Raw genomic sequence first — 27,221 nt, 5'->3', positions numbered from 1 at the left:
GCGACTTACTTTCTAACTAGTTTCAGTAACTTTTAATTAGTTAGGAGAACGGAGTTCAAGGGCCCACTGTGTGACTCTCTTTGCAGTATAATACACTTTCACATAAATCCTGTGTGATCAAATTGGTGTCTGGCCGATTGATCACTCTGGAACACGTATGGATGAGAAGGCAGTTCGGAGAGACAGTTTCTTGGGCTTTGTTGAGCCTCCTGGCTGATAAAAATCTCAATGAACCAAGCGAATGTATAAACGCAAGATAAGCCTGGTATGTGTGCTGTACATAACATGTTAAATTTGTTTCACACGGGAGTCCTTGGTGTAAAGGTAGCATTATAATCTAAAATTTCTGGTAGGATTGCTAGAAAGGATACCGTAAGGTTTTAAATTAATTAGGACATTTTTATGTATTTATTTTTTTTTTTTAATCTTGACAATGAAAGTGAGAAAGTTTGCCCATGATGCATTTGGGATTCTTTGTTTAGGATGAAGTCATTTTAGTAAGATATTGGTTCAGCGGAGGAAGCTGCAGAACTGAATAATTTCACAAAAAGTCAAATGTTGTACAACAGAGATCTATGCTGTGGTAGTATGATTATATATTGCACAGTTTGAACTGTTGGATTGTGTTTAGAGAGATGATTGTGATGTTGACAATAGTGTTGTGGTTTTAAGTTGCTGGAAAGTGTTTTTGGTTCATTAAATTGTTTTGGTAAGGTTAGGAGTATGGTGATTTTTGTTTTTTGAGAACTATAGTTGGTGCTTTGTTAATAGATTTTATGGAAAAGCATTCCAAAATTGGTAAAACTAAATTGATCAATATAAATTAAAAAGGAATTGCTTCCAAAATACGTTTTAAGACATCGTGGAGAGCAGATATGATGCATAGGAGCAGCAGAAATGAATTTGTTTTTGGTTTATAAAAAGTTATTTTTTTCATTTTTTTTATTTACTTTATTTTTCCCTTTTGTGTTCTTGTGTCAAAGTGATCTGCTGGCTGAGATAAGATAATCCTTTATCTATCCCACAGTGGGATAGTCTGCAGTGTTACAGCGGTAACAAATTGAATGGCACAAAGCATTAGTAAATTGGTAATTCTAAATCAAAGGATATGATAAATAACTAAATGGTATAGATTGAACACTATACATTAAATCATGATATTGCATCAGTGAATTGTAAGTTTTGGTGTGATATACAACTGTGTTTGTTTCAAACCTTACAGGTTACTTTTTTTTTTTTTTCTCTCAGAAGGGCTGGTGATTGTTTAAGTTGATCGAACAACATAATTAATACTATTAATTTTTATTTTTGTCTTCCTCTAGAAGTAATCTCGATTTGACATTGAATAAGGTAGATGTTGATATACAGTATAACATTTAACAAGTAGTTTAACAAAGAGGAATAATTGTTTTGTTTTGTATACAGGAGAGGTAATGGATTGTGTACTTTGCTTACTAAAAATTTAAACGCTTAAATAAATGTCAAGAACGTTGGCCATTTAGATGTTGTTTATTTTTTAATTTTTTTATTTGGACATACAAATTTTTTAAGTTTAAACATGAAAATATCTTGTGATTCGAGTGATGTTGTAATTATATATTGATGAATTAACCAAACCATCTATTCAGTGTTCTATTCCCGCAGTTTTTAGGAAGCAGGAATCCACTGACTGTAGTTTTGACCAGTGTAGATGTGACAGCATCTGATTGGGAAGACCTGGAGGACTGACAAAGAGATCAGATCAAAGAAAATTGCTCTTCAAATGAGTAAGGCCATAACATATCCAGCATTCAAAGGTCCTTGTACATTATTGATGTTATTACTATTTGTATTTAACTGATTTGCAAATTTGATTATTTAATGGGCTCAAATGGAATTATTTTGAGATGATATGCATGCAAGTATATAAAAGGAGAGACCTTGATTGAATTGAGCTCTATACCATATCGAGCTCAATCGTTAAAATGTATAAAAGCATCAAATATTATAGAGTGCATTATACAACCAGAATAATTCTTGATTAGTTCTTATTTTAATATGACATTCTAGTTGTCTAGTCTAGTTGTTGAAACAATCTTTAGAAGCTGAGTTAAGGATTACTGTCTTAACACTCAGGGACACTGTTGTCAGAGCACCCTGGAGTGATTATCTTTATGACACTGCTTCTTACAGTGGTAGACATTTCCTTTCATCTTATGATAATGTATGAGAACAATTTATTAAGCACCTTAAGGGTTTTTCCACACAAGACCAAAAGCCTGATATCCTGCTGAGAGACTTGCCTACTCCTGCATTTCCGAGAAGGTTTGTGAAAACCTTGTATAGGAGATCCAGTTTGGCCAACGTCAGGCTGAATAGAAAAAGGAAAGACTTGGGACATTTTCTGAACAACGAAAAAGCTTCTGTTATGGAAAATCAAATGCAAGCGTTGACTCCTGCTGATCCTCCCCTCCACCAACGAACATGAAGTGTTTGGCCTCCAAGTACAGCAGACGCACAATTGGAAAATATGTTGTGCACAGTTACAGAGCCTAATCAACTGTGCTTCTTTGGAACTGGATTTAATGTCACTGCATCAGACACGATGAAACTGAATGACTGCAACTGGAATTTCTTCTCCAACTGAGAGCTGTGGAATGACTGAGCACCAGAAGTCCTGCTGGAAATGATATCTGTGTGATTACCATAAGGATGCTTCTGTGTTTTCTCAGCCATTGTTTTATCAATCTGTCTATCCTGATAGTACACATATTATTTCTAAGAAATACTACATTCTTGAAAGAATATTGCCAAATTTAAATTAAATAATTTTCCAAAATTTTAGGAAAAGGTTTTGAATAGTTTGTAAATTCAATAATTAAGTAGAGACATAATTAGGCACAGATTATAAATGAAAGTGTGGTTTCATTAATTGACAAATATGTTATTAATAGCCCTTCTAGGTTTTAGATGGTCTCAGTTTGAATGCTGGCTATGTTATTGTCATTATACATATATATTTGTTTTAAAAAGGTGTTAACTTGATTGGAATGCCAAATAACCTCTCCATTTTTTTTCTAATCAGACTGCAGAATGATGGGACTTATAGTTGAATACTCCCTGTCCAAAAGGTAAGACTAGCAGTTCAAAGCTTAGCACATAATATATGTAATTTTTAGGAGTTGAGTAACGTAAATTAACCATGAGAAATCGATAGTTGATGAAATGTTATTTATCAACGCCAGTCAGGCTCCTCTTATATTGATGACCTTAGGGTTCTATTAGATTGGTGACTGCTGACATCTCAGGCTTATTGTTTGCGGTTATTAATTGTACCTTTAAGGGCATAAGTAAGAATATACAAATAAATAAATAATAAATTAAAATGGGAATATAATATTGAGTGCTAAATATTACAATGTTTTACTATGTGAATCACATTTTTCTTTACCCTCTCTAGTTGCTTAACTTGTTGTTGAAGTTATGTGGAGCCTCCAGAAATGTTTTCTTCTGCCACATTACAGATTTATTATTTTTATTTTTTTATTTTGACTGATTTTGAATTTATCAATGGCAGCACACTTATTAGAATATTGTAGTTTATTGATCTACTTGTGTGGTAGATACACAGGAATTCCTAAAATACTGTACTTAGAACAAGATGTTTACAGTTTCTATTTTTTCCCTTATAACTCCAGCCGACACAAAAGAACGTTCATTATTTGAGTCATGACATTTATTTTATTTTAATTTTGTCTCCTCAGGGTCGTACCCTGGCATGGCCTTTCTTGGCTGTTGTGGTTATTGTTGTTTTTGGATCATGGAACGAGGCAATGCTTGCCAAGCCATTACACGGTAGAACCTTTTGTTGTTTTTCGAAGTTTTTTGCACCAGCTCTATGTTGGGTTTGCTGGATTACTTTAACTGTGGATGAATAAGATGGTTTAATGTAAGCTGTGTCGTTGCAATCTTATGGAAATGAACTACGTCTTGTTGCATACTATGCTCGGAAACTCAGTGCTGGGGTCATTGGGTTGATTACATGCTGTAGCCTTTATCTTGCTACGAAGCAAAGCGGTTAGTTTCTCTCAGACATCACCTCTCCATCATCGACATGTGCAACTTTCACTTTGCTTACTCCAACTTCTCTTCTTCACTCTGATGGAGATTCACATGATTGCTTGACAGCGATAGCCCTTGTGGCTTCGCCCAGATCTTGCTACTGAAGTTCTTGAAAAGTTCAACTACAATGATTTTGAACTCATGAGTACAACAAAAGGGGGGTTTTTTGTTTTGGTTTGTTTGTCCGTCATCTTTGTACAACCGGTTGTGTTTGTGTTTCTATCTGTGGTAAACTATTTTTTGTTTTTATTTTTGATTGCATGAATATGTACAGGCAAGTGAGGCGTACCTGTTTGATGAGACATACAGAACATCTAATTAATGTTGTGATGTCATAACCCCCCCATTTTGATCTTCCTTCCTTTGTGTTGTTGACATTAATGTACTTGACCCCATCTCTATAGGAAATGTTGGAGCCAATGCAGCCAACAAAGCCGCCGTACCCAATTTATGCTCTGTCTAATGATGGTTGTCTCCTCTACAGATGAGGACACAGGCTCACTAACTTGTTTTTTTTTTTTTTTTTCCTTTACTCAAAGGCATCCTGCACTAAATTATTGGAGTGGCAAACCACTTGGTACAGTATGTACTGAGCTGTATCTTTCCCACAAGTTTTTTTTTCATTGTTTTACTTGTTTGACATATGTTAGGTACCATTTGTCAAAAAGGAGGGATATAGTTAGAGAATTAAGTAAACATAATGATTGTGCTTAGAACAATGCAGGAACCTCATGATGGACTTATCAAGCTGACGCTTTGTCATGATTAAAATATTGTTTGGTGATAATTGACATGTTTTTCAGAATGGAATCCCACTAAAGGTAAGCTCTACTGAGTTTTTTTTCCTGTCATTAGTGATGGTGGGAATGCGAGGACGATCACATGGTGCGACACAACTGTCCCTGCATGAATTTCTGACCAGGAGACCAATGCGGTTAAGTATGTCTTCTGTCGACAAAGCCACATATGAAATACATCACGTAAACCAGTAGTGATCACATTGTCCAGTTTAGTATTTATCATTGTTAGATTTACTTTATTAATGGATTGTGTCGATGGGATTATGTTCAGACAACATTCGAGAAATCGTTCTAGGAAAATTTGAAAAGCGTTAGTTTGATAAGCAAAATTTACACACTATCGGTTGTTTTGTAGCCTAATCGAGATTCTATGGACATTATCTCCTACATATTAGACATTGTGATAATATTATTGTTGTTACACTGGGGTGCATACATAAACCTTTGTGCGGAGTCTGTAGTCGGTTATTCAACATAACTTTGAGAAATTACAGAATTATTCCACGTACCCTATTTTACATTCATGGCCCTAGACGAAACAATGTTGTCAAAATGTATCTCTCACCCAAGTGTTTTAAGTCTATGTGCCCAGGTCAAAGCAACTCTACCCATCCCACTCGAAGGACCACTACACCACCTCTGACCAGGTAGCTGGGTAGCGACTGCCGGAGGAAAAGCTGGAACTCCGCCAGATTCCTGGGACCGTTCCAGATCCTCCTCACCACCGCAGTGGCAGTTAAGATGGCAGAACAACCAACGTGGGTACATCCCATTGCAAGAAAGTCTGCAACCTTCCAGAGGACCAGATCGACGACAACAACGGAGAATCATCGGACGTGAACTGAGATCACGATCCTTGCGGGATATGTGCTAGTAACCTCGGTCCTGTGAAGAGGATATGCCACTACAGTATTTCTACTTAAAAAGGATGACGTCCCATCAACAGGATAATTTTGGACACGCCTGTGTGATCATCTTTCTTTCTATGCCAATTTACATGTATAATCTGACCAAGATCCATCAAGATGTGCGTGTAAGACGACCAGGAACATATATGTCCGTGACATCGGTTCCAGCTGAGTATAGGATTGTAGGTGGAGCAGAACAAATTTTTACATCTATATTAGCGCCCGTAGGTACATCTACAGCTTTTAAGTGGTTAAATATCATGCATTATAGGTTGTTACTGTTCATTAGCAGAAGAAGCTGTTAAACAAGAATTAACTTTGATCCGTTTGATGGTTCTCCAGAATCGCATGGTACTAGACATAGTGAGTGAGGCTCAAGGAGGTGTATCTGCCATGATAGGTGAGTCATGCTGTACATACATTCCTGCCAATGATGTAGAATCAGAAAATTTGTCTTTAGCCATACAAGCTATGAAAGAGTTACGTGATGATTTAATGAAAGATCAAGCTAACACTTGGGATCCATTTGCTTGGCTAAGAAATGCACTGGGGCCATAAATTAGAATCAGAATCAGAATCAGAAATACTTTAATAATCCCAGGGGGAAATTTCTACGCTCAAAAAGATATTGATACCTGTAGTGATAATGCGTTCAATGCTATGCTGCTGTCTAGAGTGTATAGTACCTATCTTTCGTAAGATGATTATTAATATGGTGAATAGATGAGTGGAAACCACCTTTTAATAACGAACAGGTTGAGACGCTGAGATGCTGAAATATGGAGATGTTTTGTCTAATCATGTTTATCGTTACTTATAGCATGTGTTAGTCATTACGTGCACGATGCATTTTGCTGTTGTCATTATTAAGTGATAACCATTGATTAATCTGCATAGCATTATGTATTAGTGAAATCTCTATGTTTGCTTTGTTTATTTCATTATGTGATTCATGATAAATTTCCTTCTGTGTGTGTGTTTTCTAGTTAGAATTGTAAAATGGTCACACAGGATTTTTCCTCTGTATGACCAGGGGTTTTTGTCCTGTGCGTTGTCATAGTATAGCAGATAACCCTTACTGGTCTTTTACTTTTCTCCAGCCAAATGTGAGAAGAGAGGTTTGGCCAATTTGAGGTGGAGATATCCTTGAATTATATCTGGAATTGGTTACAAGTTCATATAGTTAAATTTAGTATTAGATGCGGATATTTTTTACTAGTAGATTCCAATAAGATAGAATAGAGCGATATCTCTGAAGTATAATTGTATTGTATCCAAATTACATTATATGGAATTTAGCCTTATTACATTTTTCCTTATGGTGTTGTTCCAGTAGGAACAAGAGGAGGAAATGTGAGGGAAAAATGATTACGATCAACAATTTTTAATGAGGACAAAGGCCTGTGTCTGTCCCCCCAGGAACCCCCCAGAGTTCATGTGAAGAGAAATGTTTTGCTCCTACAATGTCAATTCTAATATGAAAGAATTAGATCACACGTAGCCTGTTTACCTTCTATAGAGATGGGAGACACCTAGAAGTGCATTGTCATGCAACCCCGATTCTGCCTGGTCAAGTTTGCAAGTACCTGTTATTTCTCTTGTCTAGGAAGGAGGGGGGGCACCAGGAAGACAATTGGGGGGGTGGGCGCAGACCTGTTGGAGACCTCTGACCCAAACCACACCCTGTCCTCCTGTATAAAGCCTCCTGTCTTTCTCTGTGATGGTAGATTGATCCCAGCGCTGCTTTGGAGCAGTACTGAATCTTTCTCTTTATTCTGCAGAATAAATAATCTTGGATATTCTCAGTTTTGTCTTCTTGTAGTGGGCAGATTAACCTCACCGATCATTGCGGAAGAATTTCCTTCACACTCCTCAGCCCTTTTGGTTGTACCATATCCTTCTTCCTTAGCAGTAGTTAATCCCTCGGGGTCCAAGGTATATAAGGTGTGTCAGGGCGGTGGAAGCCCATACTCCGGCTCTTGCCTACACCCCCTCCAAGGGGGGGGACACCTCCCTGTTTCACTTGTCCCTTGATCCTTAGCTGGTCTCCGGGAAAAGACCCGCCTAAGCAGGGGTGGGAAAGCGATAGGGGACCCTGGGCATGTAGGGGAACCTGGACTGAACATCCTTCCTGGGATGATCATATAGCATGAACCATATGACCAATTGCAATAAGGTGATAATTCTGGTCCAATACAGAGCAGCTAATGCTCCCAAGGCCCCAACTACCTATCTTGACTAGATTACCCACCCATTAGCCCTTCCTTTGAAGTGCATTTACCATTACTAGGAGGTGCGTTAAAATCCCCATAACGAGCAACCCTCATATGCCACATGTAAGAGTTTAAGGTAACCGTAGAAAGGTGCCACTAGGTCTATTATCATTCATGTTGCTACTGCCGCTCCTTTGCATAAGTCTAATGCTGACTTCCCAAAGGTCATACTTCCTAACATAAAGATCAGACTAAAGGTCAGACTTCCTAACGTAAGTCATAAACCATGATACTCAGGTTTGTATACTCAGGTTTGTTCGGTATCACAATGTCAATAACTGCCCTAGCAAATCTCTGTACCAAAGTAGCAATCCTCAGTGGCTGAGCTATTTGCAAATGCCCAGACAGCAGTAAACAAGCCAAATACTGTAAATTCTATCACAAAGAATTCTACAGTGGCACTTACCCTAAAGATCGGGAGTGTATCATTGCTTCCCTAGTATCAACAGGCCTATCAGCAGTAGTAGGTACGGCCAAAGCTGACCCCAGGTCTTTCCGATCCATCCGATAACAGAGCCGCTGCCCAACTCTTCAGCAACCACTTGTAGAACCTCCATGCCGATCCCTCCAACTGCCGATCCCATTTGTTAGATCCAGGTGCACTCGTGATCTCCTCCCAGCTTGCAATGCAGCCAGTGCTCTGACGGCGAGTGACACATCCCGTTGTTGTAAATCCGATTATGTCCCAGCCAAGCGTAGCCTTCGATCTCCTTGCCCTCGTAGACGTTTTTGCCGAAAGCATGTCTTTCTGCTGGAATGGTCTCTCCGTTCTGTAGGCGACTCTCGTTTGCCATGAGTCAGAGAAAACTCTTTGCGCACCCCACCTTTCCAGGCAGAGCATGGACTCATTGTCCATTCTTCTTTTTCCACAGTGCGCCTTGACTGAAGGTCTCGTAGTCCCCGCCATAGTGTTCAGTACATGTCTCTTGCCAACCTGACACCATGGCACAATTCCCCCGTGCCAACTCCAGGAGAAAGTTCTATTTGCCCAATCACAGACCATTTTCCACAGTCTCAGTCTCAGTCACAGTATTGGTATTTTGCCCAGTAGTTTCCAGATTGACTCAGACATGGTTGAACCCAGTTCCTCACCTCCTCCTCCTGGAGTCCCCACCAGGTTTTGGAGGTTTCACGGGAATATGGCCTTCTGGCCAGGCTTGTAGTATTTCTTTGACCATCTTGTTAGTTTTGAGCATGGCGCAGTCATTCTGCCAATGACCCCAGGAGTGGGTCCACACCTGCAACAGTTCACATCTAGGTGAAGCTCAGTTGCGCACGTAGTCGGTACCGTTCAGTGCAGTAAACATTGTCTCTGCAGTGCACTCATCGATTCTCTGGAAGTCTCCAGAGGGGAACCCCATCAGGTCCTCAGGAGTCGGCATACGCTGGATGACCATCTCTTGTTCCATCGGACAACATCTCCCCGTCAGGGCATATCCTGCCTGAAAGGCTGTCTCTAGGTGTTTACTTGGGTGATCCATATCCATGGAAGGGAAGAGTTTAGCCATTGCTCATCAGACATCCAGGGCGTCTATATTTTTTGGGTCCTAGGGATTGTGGTGTGTATGGGGGGGAATAGACTCTGATCAGGGAGTTCTGTAGCGTTCCGGAGGTGGATCCCGTTATCTGTTCTTAATTCCTTGGGCACTCCCAGAACCCTACAGGTTTGATCCAGCATTCTCGTGCTGCATTCTCTGCGCACTGCTCTCCCGTGCCCTTCCGCTCCTGTGGGCAGCTTAGCTGGAGGTTTAGATGTTATTCCCCCACTTCTCGTCACCCACAGTATATCACTCCATTGCTTAAGGGTGTAAACCACGACTATATTTTCCACAGTGTTCCATATCGGTTAAGCCGCTCTTGTATCACGTGCAGTATTCCAGTATAAACTTGAGGCCACCACTTTCTTCACTTCCTTGCAATTGGGTCTGTCTTCATCCCCCGGCGTTTCCACGTGTATCACCGCATGAACCCGTAGATCTCCACCGTTGATTACAGTGACTGGTCTTCTTGTTTTGGATTTCTTCCACAGGAGTTGTGCCCATTTTTCTCGGCATTGCACATACTCCCTGCCGGCTTCTCTGTCGAGCTTCTTTCTAAACTCTCGGTTCTGTACCCGCAGTCCCTGGTTGGTGACTATAAGCAGTCCATCCATCAGTACCTCCCAGGGGTTTCCCACGTACCGGTAGAGATTACCTGCTTGGAACCTCAGACCGCCCTGACTCCCATCAAGCAGAGGACCAGAGGACATTCTCAGTCCTCGAGGGAGGTGTTCACATTGGGTGCCAAAAATGTCCCTAGGCCACTCCAGTTAACAACAGCTCTATTCTATTGAGCGCCAGTTGGTGTGGTTGCTGGGTGTTCGTTTAATGACAGTATACTTTTGTCCGAAGGAGATGTTTCTAATTTGGGGCTAGGCTAACCATTTAGATCCTATAATGCATTTTCCTAACTTTTTACCATCTACAAGAAGGGTACCCGGACTGAGGTGACCTGTTTCTTTAACCTAAAATAATAACTGAAACTGATAATTGAAATGCAGGTAAAGTATTTATTAAAGCAATGCAAAGAGGTAATTAATCATTACATGATACAGACAAATCATAATTATTAGTGTAAATATAATCAAACAATCAATCTGATCGAAATCGGTAAAAAGAGGAAGAAAAGAAAAGAACAAAAACATACCTTAATGCTTTCCCTATCCTATTCCAATTTGGCCTAATTTCAATTTGGGAGCCAGCCGAAGGATCTTATCAGGAACCTCCAAGCTGACTTTACCAGTAGCGATGGAAGTAGCAATGTCTTCCAGAACTGCTCACCCCCCAGTACAAGGAGCCGAGGCCTCACTACAGTTGAACAACCGCTACTCATTGGGGTTGCTTCTTGGTCTAGCATTGTAATCCTCTTTCGGTTCTTGTCGTGTCTTCTCCGGAGCAAAGAATCCCAATGTATTCTGCTCATCTCTTTTTATAACTTCTGCCCACTTCTCTCTTTTATGAACACATGATTGGTGATTCATGTTTTTTTGGAAAAATGTTTTTTTGCCTTACTGACGTTACTTGTTGACGTAATAAATTTTTGTGTCTGCAAAGATAACCTGGTTTGGTGTTTTTCCATATGATTCATCCCCCCTACGTTTTAGGATTTCTCCTAAAATAGCCGTTCCAGGTCAGCCCATGTAAAATTATATTTTACCGTAAATTCATTAACTAATTTTTTCGGACTACCCCAGAGTATATATATATACATTTTTTCTTTATCTTACAATTCTCTTTCCCTAATTCCTACACATCATCAATACATCAATTACAACATTTTTCTTCTCACATTAAACCATTTGCTTAACATGGGCACATTATTACCGTCCAGCAATTATCTTTCAATATTACTTGTAGAAATAAAGTAATCTATTAATAATTTGTTATCTCATTTGTCACATCATTGTAAGTACTTATCATTTCATTATCGTTAAAATTATTATTATTTTAAGACTTCTTCTTCTTCTTTCGGCTGCTCCCGTTAAGGGTCACTACAGCGGATCAACTGCCTCCAATACCTTTGGTTCTGTGAATCTTCCTCCCTTACACCTCTTTGGCCTTCCTATTTTCCTCTTGCCTGGCAGCTCCATCCTCAGCACCCTACTCCCAATGTAACTCTCATCTTTCCTACAGAGGTGTCCAAACCATTTCAATATCGCCTCTATCACTTTTCCACCAAATTGTCCAACCTGAGCTGTCCCTCTAATGTAATCATTCTTAATCCTTGTCACTCCAAATGAAAATCTCAACATCCTCAGCTCTTCCACCTCCAGTTCAGCCACCTGTCTTTTTGTCAGTGCCACCGCCTCTAAACCGTACAACATAGCTGGTCTCACTACCGTCCTGTAGACCTTCCCCTTCACTCTTGCTGGAACCCTTATGTCACAGATCACTCAACCCACTCCACCCTGCCTGTACTCTCTTCTTCACCTCTCTCCCGCACTCTCCGCTGCTTTAGATGGTCAACCCCAAGTACTTGAACTCATCCGCCTGCTCCATGTCCACTCCTTGCATTCTCAGCTTTTCTTCACCCTCCCTCCCATTCAGGCACATGTATTCTGTCTTACTCCTGCTGACTTTCATTCCTCTTCTTTCTAATGCATGCCTCCACTTTTCCAGACTCTCCTCAACCTGCTCCCTACTCTCGCTACGGATCACAATGTCATCCGCGAACATCATAGTCCACGGAGACTCCTTCCTGATTTCATTTGTTAACCTGTCCATCACCGTTGCAAAAAAGAAAGGGCTCAGAGCTGATCCTTGATGCAATCCCACCTCCACTTTGAATGTCTTTGTCACGCCTACTGTGCACCTTACTACTGTCTGACTACCCTCATATATATCCTGTACCACTCTTACGTACTTCTCTGCCACCCCCGACCTCCTCGCGCAATACCACACTTCCTCTCTCGGCACCCTATCATGTGCTTTCTCTAAATCCTCAAAGATCTGCCCTTCCCTGTACTTTTCCATCTGCATTCTTAAGGCAAACATTGCATCTGTAGTACTCTTTCCTGGCATGAAACCATACTGCGGGTTGCTGATGCGCACCTCTACTTTTAACCTATTCTCCACCACCCTTTCCCATAGCTTCATGCTGTGGCTGATCAACTTTATTCCCCTGTAGTTACGACAGCTCTGTACTTCTCCCTTATTCTTGAAGATGGTCTCCTAAGTGGTGTAAGTGGTGTTCCTAACAGTCTCGTTAGGAACACCACTGCCATCTCACCTAAACATCTGGGCCAACTGCCTTTCCACTCTTCATCTTCTTTAATGCTGTTCTCAGCTCATCCTTGCTAATTTGCTGCACTTCTTGATTCACTATCCCCACATCATCCACTTTTCTCTACCTCTCATTTTCTTCATTCATTTACTCCTCAAAGTACTCCTTCCACCTACTCCACACTCTCCTCACCAGTCAGCATATTCCCATCATGATCCTTCATCACCCTAACCTGCTGTACATCCTTCCCAGCTTGGTCCCTTTGTCTTGCCAATCGGTACAAATCCTTTTCTCCTTCCTTACTGTTCAACCTCTCATACAACTTGTCGTATGTCTTTTCCTTTGCCTTTGCCACTTCTCTCTTCGCCTTGCACCGCATCAGCTTGTACTCCTGTCTACTTTCGTCATCGCTCTGTCTTCATATCATTTCTTCTTCGCCAACCTCTTCTACTCTATGCTCTCCTGTACTTACTCATTCCACCACCAAGAGTCCTTGTCTCTCTTCCTCTTCCCGCATGGTACACCCAGTACCTTCTTGGCCGTCTCTTTCACCACTTCTGCAGTTGTTTCCCAGTTATCTGGTAACCATTCATTCCCACCTATTGCCTGCCTTACCTCTTCCTTAAATTGCATGCAACACTCCTCCTTTTTCAACTTCCACTGTTTTATCTTTGGTTCTTCTTTCACTCTCTTCCTCTTCTTGACCTCCAGAGTCATCCTACAGACTACCATCCTATGCTGCCTAGCAACACACTCCCCTACCACCACTTTGCAGTCACTAATCTTTTTCAGATTGCACATCCTGCATAAGATGTAGTCCACCTGTGTGCACCTTCCTCCAATCTTGAATGTCAACCTGTGTTCCTCCCTCTTCTTGAAATACGTATTCACATCTGTCCTTCCACATTCCTCTCCTTGACACCATACCTACCCATCACCTTCTTGTCACCTATGTCTCTGATCCCTTCGTCACATGCCCATTGAGATCTGCTCCAATGACCATTCTCTCTCCCTTGGAGATGCTCTCCACCACTACATCCTATAGAATAAAATAATTCTAAAGAAAACTAAAGAATTCTTGTTTCTCTTCCATCGCACACTCAACTTGGGGAGCATATGCACTGACCACATTTATTATCACCCCATCAATTTCCAGCTTCATGCTCATCACTCTGTCCGACAGTCTCGTCACCTCCAAAACACTCCTGACATATTGGCCTTCGGCCTGGCCTGGCCTTCGCTACTTTCCTGCCCCATTTCCTTTACTCTGAGTGGAGATTCCGCCACAGAAATGTCCTCTAATCCTTACATCCATCCTGTAGTGTTTCTCTTCAATGTTTCTGGTTCTCGTGTCAACTTTGGTGGTAGCCGATGCCGTTCTCCTCTGCTGGTCCCAGCGGAGGCTTTCCTCTTTTTTTCCCTTTCTTCCCTTGTCTGAGCCCTGGTCTCCAGCCTTTTCTTGCCGATCTCTTTCTTCTAGGGCTTATCAGCACTTGTGCTGGGTGTTGAATCTGGTGTGCCATCTTTCACAGGAACTAGCTCCTTCTCCTTACTGCAGTCTTGTCTCGGGTCTCTCCAGAGACGCCGCCGCCACGTTTTGCTCCTCAGCCCTTTTGCTTGTACCATATCCTCCTTCCATAGCGGTCCTTTATCCCACGGGGTTCAGTTGTAGTGAAACATCTTCTGATGCATAGCTAAGGCACATTATCAGTGATGTTACCTGAGGTCATTGGGTGTTTCGGGTATTTCGAACATCAGACACCGTCTGTTAGGCGACCCAGCTGAGGTTCATCAAGCCTCAGCTTGTGCCCTGCAACACTCTCCCACGGATCCACTCGCTTGATCTGGAGCCACCCAGAGGCTTTCTTTGCAGCCTCTGTGCTGGTAGAGATTTATTTTCTCCTCCTTTCCGCTGTGATGCCGAGTGCAGTGTAGGCTCTACAGAGGGACTGCCCTACAAAACCTCTACCTCTACCTTCTCCGGCAAGCTGCCTTGTCCCTGCCCGCAGAAGCTGATTCCTGGCAAAGAGGTCTGCCATCTCCAAGACATCCTGCACTTGTCTGGCATTCTCCAGGCCTGGTGGAACTGGTGGGGTGCTGGTGGTGTGCGGATCTCTCTCCCCAGCGTGAGGAGGGCAGGCATGCAGGACGTAGAGTCCTGGACAGCAGACCGGTAAGCAATCAGGATGAGGGATGGGTGTAGGTTCCAGTCCCACTGGTGTTTAGCTGTGACCATGGCGAGTTGTTCCGCCAGAGTCCGATTGAACCTTTCAACGAGACCATCGCTTTGAAGATGCAGGGGTGTGGGGCAGTTTTGCGTGAGCCAAACATGTCACATGGCAGCAAACACATGGGACTCAAAATTCCTACCTGGTCAGTGTGAATTGTCTCTGGGGCCCCAAACATGCTTTGGACTAGAAAATCTGCTATGGTCTCTGCCTCCTGGTCTGGCAGAGTGTACGCCTCTGGCCATTTTGTGAAGTAATCCATGGCTGCGAGGATAAACCTGTTGCCCTTTTCGGCTCCCCCAGCTCCTCCGGTGCCTCCACCACCTTCCACCATGGCTCCCAGCCTCCCCCTCATTCCCCGTGAGCCCCACGTTCTGGAAACGAACTTGACTTCGGCACCTGCCACGCATTCCTGGTCCAGTGCGCGGTGGATTTCCATCGTACGGCTCCGATGGCGCCGCATCGCATACCTCATTTCCTTTTTTTTTTTTTTTTTTTTTTTTTAACCTGTGCTGTCAGCATGCTGGGCATACAACACAGTATTTAGAACATTTGCATCCAGGACAGAGTTGGTCTGCAAGAGGAGTTGAAGTTCTCAACCTGCAATAACTCTGTCCTGTGGATGCCCTGTAGAATGACAAGAGCACAGTATTGGTTATGGAGAGCAACCCCCTCTTTGGAGAACTATTTATCGTGTTTGGGTCTATAAACAACTGATCACTACTCCAAGAGGGGGAGAATCACCACGGTGAGACAAATAAACATAGAAACAATCAACATTTACACAAAAACATAAACATTGGATGACATGTATTGAAAAACTGAATTAGGTCCAGGAAAACTGGAACGACAACTGGTCACGTTGTCTCCTCCTGTCAAGGTTATGGCAGCAAATGAGGGAGGAAAGGAAAGGATTGCTGGGGTGCACTCCAAGCAGGTATGCGTGTGTGCGTGCGTGCGTGCACGCGTGGGTGTGTGTGTAAGATGTCCACCGGTGAGTGTACATGACTTATTGGTACTGGTGTAGAAGGTCGATATTATGTTGCATTTCCTGCCTGAGAGGGGCTGTTCTCGCCTGGGTTTCTGCGGTGTGGGATCGGAAGGGTCCCAAGAGCTGCTCCTATGATCTGTTCACCCATGAAATGAGGAGGACCTTCGATCACCCAGTTCGCGGCAAGGAGGCTGCCAGAAGACTCCTCTCCCTCTGCAGGTCTTTCAGAGCACCCTGAACGACGAGTTGCGGGACAAGTTGGTGCGGCGGGACAAGCCGACGGACTTGGATCAACTGGTGGATGCCATGATCCGCCTGGACAACTGGCAAGGGAGCACTGGCGCGAGAGGGGGGGGGGGGCGAGACTACACCCCGTGCCTCCCGCCTGGTTGGCCACGCCCCGGTCTCCAGCGCCGACGGACTTAGACCAACTGGTGGATACCACGATCCGACTGGACAACTGGCTACGGGAGCACTAGCTCGAGAGGGGGGGGGTCGAGACTACAGCCCGTGTGGCCCTGAAGTACCCTGAGTCACCTCGATGCCGAGCCCATGCAACTCAGCAGCTCTCGGATCTCCCCCGAGGAATGAGCCCGCCGCATACAGACCAGCTCCTGTCTGTATGTTGTGTGTATGTTGCACCCTTGTGTCGTTCCGGGACACCTCCGAGCCACCTGCCCGGTCCGGCCTGGAGGAGACGACTCCTTGGTGGGGGTACGTTGCTCCAGCTCCAATCCTCCCTCCCGTCATTTGCTTCCGGCTACCCTCTCATGGGGGGGTATAACACTGTCTTTTTCCGCTCTCATAGACCCCGGGGTGGACGAGAGTTTTTCTCGACCTGGGAGTAGCACGCCAGTTGGTTGACACATGTCCCTCTCCCCACACCACTCGAGGTCAAGGGACTGACGGGGTCACATCTGACCCGGATTACCCACCAGACGGCCCCCCTCGAGCTCCTACTCTCCGGAAACCAGTCTACGGGTTCTTCCTCATTCATTCCCCCCATTCCCCCCCTGGTGTACCCCTGGCTCCAGACCCACAACCCCCAGATGTACTCGTGCTCAGGTAGTTTGACCGCCTGGAGCACCCATTGCCACGGCCACTGCCTCCGCTCAGCCTTTACCCCGCTGCCTGACGCTCTGCCGGCGTCCCCCAAGAGCCCCAACCTGTCCTCTTTTCCGGAGCAATATCTGGACCTAGCCCCGGTTTTCGGCAAGCAGGGAGCGCTGTCCCTACCACCTCATCGCCCCTATGACTGCGGCATCAACCTCTTGCCAGGCGCTCCCCTCCCCTGCAGTCGCCTGTATAACCTCTCCCGGCCAGAACAGGAGTCCATGGAGACCTACAACCGCGACTCCCTCGCCGTCAGAATCATTCGCTCCTCGTTGCCTCGCTGGGCGTGGGTTCTTTTTTTCTCCAAGAAAGACAAGACCCTTCATCCCTGCATTGACTTCAGGGGACTCAATGACATCACGGTAAAGAACAAATATCCCTTGTCTCTGATGGACTCAGTATTCGTATTCGTTCCCAGTCCTTTTCCGACCTTGAGAAACACATATGCCTGGTACCGCCTGTTCGTCAAGGCCGAGAAATGTGTCTTTCATGTCCCGTCCGTCTCCTTCCTAGGGTTCATCATTGGCCAAGGGAGGATGGAGATGGACCCCAAAAAGTTGGCCACCAAGTGGCCAACCCCAAAGAACAGGAAGCAACTCCAACGCTTCCTCGGCTTTGCTAACTTCTACCAGCACTTCATCTGGAACTTCATTCCCAATTTTCAAATGGATTCCCGCGGCCGAGTCCGCATTCCTTGACCTCAAGAACTGCTTTTCGTGGGCCCAGCCCGACGCCAACCTCCAGTTCCTGGGGGATGTGGACACTTCGGACACGGGCGTAGGAGCGGTACTGTCCTAGGGCTCTCCAACCGATGGTAAGCTCCACCTCTGTGCCTTCCTCTCCCGCAGGCTCACCACACCTGAACGCAAGTTCTGTATGACGTGGGCAACCAGGAACTCCAGAACTTTAAATTAGCCTTGGAGGAGTGGTGCCACTGGCTTCAGGGAGTGAACCACCCCTTCGTCGTCTGGACGGATCATAAAAACCTGGCCTACATCCGGACAGCGAATCTGCTCAACTCTCGCCAGGCCAGGTGGGTGCTATTCTTTGACCAGTTTAACTTCTCCTTGTCCTACTGGCCAGGTGCCAAGAACACCAAGCCTGATGCCCTGTCCCGCGTGTTCACGGCAGGGGAGAATGCTGGGGATCCCAAACCCATCCTTCCTCCCCCTTGCCTTCCCGCCACGCTCACCCGGGAGATTGAGTCACTTGTCACCCGAGCGCAGGAACATCAGCCCGAACCAGGTACCGGACCCCAACACCATACGCTCCCAGGTCCTGCAGTGGGCCCATGCCTCCCACCTCAGCTGCCATCCCGCGGTCACCTGCACACTAGCCGTCATCCGACAGCGCTTCTGGTGGCCGACCCTGGTCCCAGACAGTCAGTCCTTCGTCGCCGCCTGTCCCACCTGCGCCCAGTCCAAGCCCTCCACCCGACCCCGCTCCGGCCTCCTCTGCCCCCTACCCATCCCCACACCGGCCGCCCACCATCTTGAGGGAACACTATTATCCTAACTGTGATGGACCGCTTTTCAAAGGTGGCCCTCTTCCTCTCCCTGCCCAAACTTCAATCTGCAAGGTAGCCCGCCGACCTGCTGGTGGCCCAGGTGTTCCACTGCCACGGCATCCCGGCGGACGTGGTGTCGGACACCAATTCACTCCCCAGGTCTGGCATGCCTTCTGCTCGGCCCTACAGTCACAGGTCAGTCTCTCCTCCGGTTTCCACCCACAGGCGGATGGAGCATGTGAACCAGGAGGTGGAAGCCATGCTCCACTGCCTCACGACCATCAATTCCTCCTCCTGGAGCGACCAGCTCCCGTGGGCCGAATACGCCCATAACACCCTGGTCAATGCCTCCTGCAGCCTATCGCTCTTCCACTGCTCTCTGGGCTACCAACGTTACCCTCTGTTCCCTGCTCAGGAGGCTGAGATCGCCATACCCTCCGTCCAGGTCCACATCCATGGCTGCCGGAGGACGTGGAAGAGGGCCCGCTCTGCCCTACTCCAGGCGTCCACCAGGTCCCAGCTACAGGCCAACCGGCGCCGTGTCCCCTCACACAGGTACGTCCATGGCCAGAAGTTGTGGCTCTTCACCATAGTGGACTCCAGAAAACCTCGCTCCCCAGTATGTTGACCCCTTCCCCATTGAGTCCATCATGTTAAATGCAATGTAATGTAATCATCAATCCCTGTGCTGTACATCTCTGCTTCCCTCCCTCCCTCTGTGTCCACCCAACCTTTCATGTGTGCCTGCTCAAACCTGCGGTCTCCAACCCTCTCCCGTCCAGCCCAGGCACCATCGATGATCACCCTGCCTACACACTCTGGTGCCTGCTGGATGTGCGGCGCCAGGGGAGGGGCCTTCAGTACCTTGTGGACTGGCAGGGGTACGGTCCAGAGGAACGCTCCTGGGTCCCCCAGAAACACATCCTGGGTGCGTAGAGGGGGGTTAACTGTCAGGCCCACAACCTCCTATCGCCACTAGGGGTCGCTCTTTCCCCATCTGTCACCACTCTCCTGGGCTAGTTCTACACTCACATCTGCAATCAATCACAATCACCGCTGTATTTAATCGCCAGCTTCCCTGTGACTAATCACCAGATCGTCAGCTAACTTACCTAAGTTTGTACTGCTCCTGGCTCCTTCCAAGTTCTTTCTTCCAAGTTCTTAGTTCCAAGTACTTAGTTCCAAGTTTATGTTTCGTCTTGCTCTAACCTGCTTGTCTCCTCTCCTCAAACCAATCTGTCCGTCCCGCTCCATCCAGCCCAGTTCCCATCTCTCCACCCGGATCCTGGACCCCTCCCTCCGGGTCGTCATCATCCCTGTTCTGCCCTGCTCCATTTCTACCCGACTGGATCCCTTTGGTCACCTCCACCATGTCGTCAAATAAACATCCTTTGTTTATCCCCCGTCTGCCCTCTGTCTCTGTGTCGTGCGTTTGGGTCCCTTCTAGCCCCGGTCGTAACAGTACAATCTGGCACAAAAACATGTACCCAGCCAACACAGAGGGGCTACGCTGTACTTAGTTCCAAGTTTATGTCTCCTAGTGTTTCTTGCCCTTACCTGCTTGTCTCCTCTACTCGATCAAGTCTGTCTGTTCTGCTCCATCTAGCCCGGTTCCCCGTCTCTCCACCCGGATCCCGGACCCCTCCTTCCCGGTCATCATCATCCCTGTCCTGCCCTGCTCCATTTCCCAGTGACCAGATCCCCCCAGTCACCTTCACCGTGTCGTCAAATAAACATCCTTTGTTTGTTGTAACAGTTGTGCTTTTCTGGCCCCTGGTCCCCTTATGTGTCTCTCCTCCCTTTCCCTCTTGTATCTAGTATGTCCATGTCTATACATGACAGTGCAGTGTGTGGGTGGCTCCTGGTTCCAGGCCTGGCCGGCACAGCTACTCGTCGTCACACTCATCACCACTCTCCATAAGAATCCTGGCTCCTCATCCAGACCTCGTCTGATCATACCGTCACCTTGTGTGGTATTCTCCAGACTGCTCTCCATTGGATTTTCATCTATATGTTGCTCCTTGCCTTGTCTGACCCTGTCCGCCCCTCGTCTCCAGAAAACCTCCAGACATGCCAGCCTGCCTGCCTGCGCCGCCACACCACCATGTCTACACTCCGAGCCCTGTGCCTTCAGCCTGCCTGCCTGGACCCTGAAGGGCACACCTGCCCTTATTCCATTCCCACATAATTTTGTTCCCCCCTTGTAAATAAACCTTCTATCCTTGCCGTGGTTTGTGCTGTGTCTGGGTCCAACGGCCTCGTTCATGACAGAATGATCAGACCCCAACATGGACCTCGCAGCCACTACCCCCATTCATCAGACCATCTCCACCCCAATGAGGTCCTCCACTGGCACCAACAGCTCATCCGAGAACTCATGGACACACAACCGCCGTGCTCAGGTAGTACAACTTGGGGAAACACTGAAGACTCCGTCTAATAAGATAACCCCTTCTCATATGCACCCACAAGACCCCTCTCATCAGCCACCTCCTGCCATCCAAGAGCCCCATGTACCCTCACTTGAACCCTCCACAGGGGATCTGGGGTGGTGCTAGCGTTTTCTCCTCCAGTGTACGCTGGCCTTTGACCAACAACCAACCACCTACGCTTCAGACTATTCCAAGGTATGGTCCAAGGCACTGTTAACGGGGGGAGCTTTAGATTGGGCACAAGCAACCCTAAGCAGAAATAACGGACATTCTGTACCTTTTTCTGAGTTCCTTGATGCACTCCAGAGAGTGTTTGATCATCTGGTCCGTGCAGGGGCTTCCGCGAAGAGACTGTTCAACCTCTGACAGGGTCCGCAAAGCACTGCTGATGAGTAGATTTCGTAGATTTCCACCGGGTGGAATGAGGAGGTCCTTTATGATGTATTTTTGCATGGTTTGAATAAAAAACCTGAAGGATGAATTAGCACTACAGGATAAATTAACCTCTCTGGACACTCTTATCTCTCTTTCCATTCAGCTGGACCACTGCATATGGGAGAGACGCCGCAAAAAGAACTACAACTCCCGCTCCAGTGCTCAGCTCTGTCCCGAAATCTTGCCAGGGTCACTCCCGGTACCCAGACCATCTCCATCTCTCAGACCTGCTCAACGGCAAAGGAGGATAAAGGCAGTGGAAGGTCTATATTGTGGACAGTCAGTTCATTTCCTGTCTTCCTGTCCTGTCCGGCCAAAAGACAAGACTCACCCATAGCTGTGGGGAGACTGGTGAGCGAAACTCCCGAACCTAAGACCCCGCCCCCTAGGTTGCAGGTCCAAGCCACCCTGTGCCGCAATCTACTAGCCCTTCCATTGTTAGCTTTAGTGGATTCCGGTGTCAAACAGAGTTTTCTCGATTGCGTTTAGTCTCCCAGTCCAGCATCTCTGCCCCTTGACTGTCTGAACATTGATGCCCTAGATCAGGGGTGTCAAACTCATTCTGGTCTGGGGGCCGCATACAACTTAATCGGATCTCAAGGGGGCCAGACCAGTAAACTCATTCCAAAATTACATAGAACTAACAATAAGTCCACTTTTTTCTTTGTATTAGTGCAAAGAAGAAGAAGTAAATTATAAAAATCTTTATATGCAATGAATTGTCCTTTTATTAAATATATTATGAACAACCTAAGAGTTTTTAAGAAAAGTTTGTGCAAATTTAACAACACTTTTGCCCAGTTTAACATTTATTTAAGTGCATTATGCATAAAAACTGATCACAGTGATTGTATAATGTTGCAAAACATTTATTGACAGTTTTGTGGAAGTTAAAACACTGTCCTGCATGTTAAAATACATCAAACACGTCAAAATGTATAAATTATTTAAAATCCATTTTCCACATCTGGGAAGCAATTCTGAACACATGAACTGACTCCACACACTTGAAATCTTAAGTGGCAGCTGTTTTAAAAAGACATTTGATAAAGTAAATTTGTCCCCTTCCTTGTTAATGCAAAACATGTATGCATGTAAAAAAACATACAACATGCATAAGAAAATATGGCATGCATAAAAAATATTTTTTTACTCAGCAAAACTCTTCTGTTGTAAATCCGTTACTGACTAGCACTGACTTTCACAGCAATTACAACAGCAAATATTCACAGCTGTTTATTTTTATAGTGCGACGTTGACAGGAGCATTCCATAAGATTTAGTCTTGCTCAGTATTTGCCCCTGAAACTTGACATCTTTTAGCCTGCACAAGTCATTTAAGTCTCATTTAAGTGCTTATGTGTGAGCTTTGAGCGCAGCTTTGTTTTATTAATGTTCATTACTGAGAAAACCTGCTCACAAAGATAGGTAGTCCCGAACATGGACAACATTTTTGCAGCCAGTGCTGTCAATTTAGGATAGCCTGGTTGGAGATATTTGTAAAATGTGTCCAAGCCCACAGAAGCAAATTTGTCCTTCAATTCTACATCACACTGCAAATCAATGATTTCAAGTTGCATTTCAACGGGCACATCAGAAGCTCTGACTGTGAATGGTGAGCGAAAAACTGCGAATTCTGTCTCGAGTTCGCTAAAGACCTGAAATTGTTTCCCAAACTCCCTCAGCAACCCTGAAATCTTGTCTTTGTACTGTTTCACGTCAGGATTAACACTTGCTGCGCACACATCTCTGAGACAGGGAAAATGAGCAGGGTCACCGCTTGCCATCTGCGTCTCCCATAATGCGAGCTTTAACTTGAATACATGTATGCTGTCATAATACTGTGTTACAATTTTTTTGCGTCCTTGCAACATTTTGTTCAGATTATACAAGTGCTTTGTAATATCAACCATAAATGCAAGGTCCTGCAGCCAAAGTGGGCACTGTAATTCCTTAACAGGTTTCCCCACGTAGATTAAAAACAGCACCTCTGCTTAACCATCTTACTTCAGTGTGGTATGGCAGACCATGGGTAATGTTACAGTCACTGAGAAGGCTTTCAAACTGACGATGATTGAGACCTCTGGCTGGGATGAAATTAACAGTTCGGACAACCACCTCCATGACGTGATCCATTTTTAACGCCTTGCAACATAATGCCTCCTGATGCAAAATGCAATGAAATGTCCAAAAATCACCCCCTCCATTTGCGGCTTGTACTTTCTCTCTGAACTTTGTCACAACACCTGCCTTTTTCCCGATCATTGACGGCGCACCATCAGTAGCCAGGCTTACGGCGCGGGACCAGTCTGCCCCGACTCTGTCCAGCGCTTCAACGACGGAGCGGAAAATGTCCGCAGCTGTTGTGATGTCGGTCATAGGCACCAACTCGAGAAACTCCTCTGTAACAGTCAAAGTTTCATCAACTCCACGAATGAATATGGCCAGTTGAGCGACGTCCATAATATCAGTACTCTCATCAATTGCAACAGAAAATGCCAGAAATGACTCCGATTTGCGTTTTAGTTGGCTGTCCAAATCTGCCGATAGTTCCGAAATCCTGTCTGCCACGGTATTTCTCGTCAAGCTAATATTGGCAAAAGCTTGTCGCTTTTCAGGACACACAATTTCGGCAGCCTTCAGCATACAGTTTTTGACGAATTCCCCCTCACAATATGGCTTTGAGGCTAATGCTATTTGGCTTGCAATTACGGAGCTGGCTTTCACCGTAGCATCACTGACCTCTCGGCTCCGGGTGAAAACAGATTGCTGTTTCCTCAGACCCGCCAACAATTCATTTACCTTCTGTTTTCTCAGTTCTCCGTGCAAGCTGTTGTATTTTTCACCATGCTGAGTTTCATAGTGGCGCCGAATATTGTATTCCTTTAGCACCAAAACTTGCTGCATGCACACCAGGCACACGGGTTTCCCATTTACCTCCGTGAACATATAGGAAGAGTTCCATTTTTCTTGAAAAATCCGACACTCTGTGTCCACTTTTCTCTTTTTTGACAAAGACATTTCACTGAAGAGGGGGCCAGGGTCAACAGAAAAAGCGGGTAAAACAATAGAACTGACTAGAACACAGCGCCACTAGCGGACAATATAGGAACTGCAGATTTAAAGAAAATTAAGTTTATTGTTATTTTTTTCAATAATGCAGATTTATCCCACGGGCCGGACTGAACCCCCTGGCTAGCCAGTTCCGGCCCACGGGCCGTAGGTTTGACACCCCTGCCCTAGTTGGTAGCATTCTGGCACAGGTCACACACCAGACCAAACCCCTGCTGCTCATATTGTCTGGGAACCACTGCGAATACATTCGTTTTTATGTTTTTTTCCTCACGTCACACCCCCCTGGTCCTTGGACACCCCTGCCTAGGTCTGCACAACCCTCACATTGATTGGTCTGCTATCAAGATAATTGGGTGGAGTTCCCTGTGCCAATCGAAATGTCTGTGTTCTGCTCTTCCTCCTGTTGAGCCCACCACTGTCTCTGTCTCTCCTGTTACTCTGGACCTGTCTGTTGTACCTCCTGAATATTAGGTTTTAGTGGAGGTGTTCAGTAAGGAGCAGGCACTCTCTCTGCCGTCCCATTGCCCATACAACTGTGCGATTGATCTACTGCGTGGTGTCTCCCTGCCCTCCAGCCATCTCTACAGCCTGTCCCGTTATGAGCATGAAACCATGGAGAGGTACATTACCGAGTCACTCTTTACAAGTACATCCAAACTTCTTCGTCCCCCGTGGGGCAGGTTACTTCTTTGTGGCTGAGAAGGACGGGTCCCTACAATCCTGTATTGATTATCGTGCACTCAATAACAACACAGGTAAAAACAAATATCCTCTGCCTCTCATCAGCTCTGGCATTGGACCTCTGCATGGTGCCACAGTCTTTTACAAGCTGGACTTGGGTAATGCCTACCACCTGGTCTGCATCTGGGAGGGGGACGAGTGGAAGATGGCATTCAACACCCCTCTAGGCCCCTTTGAGTATGCGTTTCCGAAAGGCATCAGTAAATATCGCCATCTTCCAGGCCTTCGTCAATGCTGAGGGACTTCTTGAACCGCTTCGTATACTTAGACGACATTGTGGTCTTCTCCCGTGACCTGTCCGAACACAAGCTCTATGTCAGCTGGATGCTCCAAAGGTTCCTGGAAAATAGACTTTTTGTGAAAGTGGAAAGGTGTGAGTTTCATGTGAACTGCGTGGCCTTCTTGGGCTACATCATTGAGTGTGGGCAGATGAGGACAGACCCGGGGAAAATCCAAGCTTTGGCCAGGAATTCTCACTGGCCTCAGTTTGGTGTTGGGGGATATGTGGCGCCACACCTGACCTGGATCTAGGTGATTGGGTCAGAGTGGCTACATACCTGTTGCTCAGTAGTTGGTCTAATGAGCAGCAGGTAAAACTGCCATCCCCACACACACACTCCTGTCATGAGATGTTCGATCTGTTCCTGGCTTATTCCACCTAACCTTCTCTCTACAATAAACTGGTACAAACTCTTCTTCTGTGTTTCTGTGCCGGAGGGCCCTGAAAATGCCACTTGGTGGCAAGTGGTAGGAGAAACTGCCTGTGAGATTAACCTGGCTCCGTTACCAAGAATGAAAACGGGGTTCTATTATTGGAGTTATTCTATAGAATAATACAAGAAATGTAGACACACTTCCAACAGCACTTTATCGTAGGTTCTGACATACATTTCATGAGGAATGGCATTTATACAGAAAGAACACTCTGGGGGGTCCAGGCATGTATATTGAGAGGGAGAGTGAGTGTCAACATAGCAGATGGGATTCTTCCTCTCAGGGAATTTAAATAATATGTGTTTGGATGTGAAATCTCCCCCTTGCTTCATGGGGGATGATCAATGCATGTCTGGGATCACATTGTAATTAGTTTACAGAAAGGGCATCCTGTTTTCTTTAAGGTTTAAGAAAGATATTTAGAGGTAATTTTTATGTTTCTATTACAACCACTAATGTTTTTCTTGCCATACTGTCTTCGTCAAACTCACTGAAGGTCATTTGAAGTTATTCAGTTAGAACAGTAAGAATTCTCATTTGGGTCTGTCCTTTAGCACTGTGGCTTTGCTAACTGAAAAAAGCTGCCCCCAAATTGTTTTTCCTCACTCACTGAAGCCAGTGAGGGGTGCAGTCGCACCGGTCTGGAGACATACACATCCCCCATTCTGGCACAGCCCATTCCAAATTCATGTGGGAGGGAAGTGAAAGGAGAGAAGGGAAACATGGACATCAACATACAGGACTCTTCTAGATTTGGCAAGGATCACTTTTGGATTCTTGAACATTCTTTTTGTTTTCCATATCATATATCACTATATTTACATATTATTTCTTCTGTATATATATACTTTTTTTTTTTCTTGTGCACAGTTTGGACTGGAGCTTGCCAATGAGCATTCACTGTACATTGCCTTTTTCTCAGAACCACCACACACCACCAAACACATGTTGTTATAGGAGATAAGATTTGGTCCGAACAAAACATGAATAAATGCATGAAAACAAAATTCCAAAATAATCTATGTGGTTTGTATGAACTACACTAGAAAAAAATAATATGGTTATGCTAATTTATTTACTCACAGTTGTTCAATAAACATAAAATCAATATGTTGAACTTCAGAAACAAACATGCTAATATTT

The sequence above is a fragment of the Zeus faber genome, assembly GCF_960531495.2.
Source record: "Zeus faber genome assembly, chromosome: 21".
Classification (NCBI taxonomy): Eukaryota; Metazoa; Chordata; class Actinopteri; order Zeiformes; family Zeidae; genus Zeus; species Zeus faber.
The sequence above is the reverse complement of the archived record's forward strand: the minus strand, read 5'-3'. Positions refer to the sequence as shown.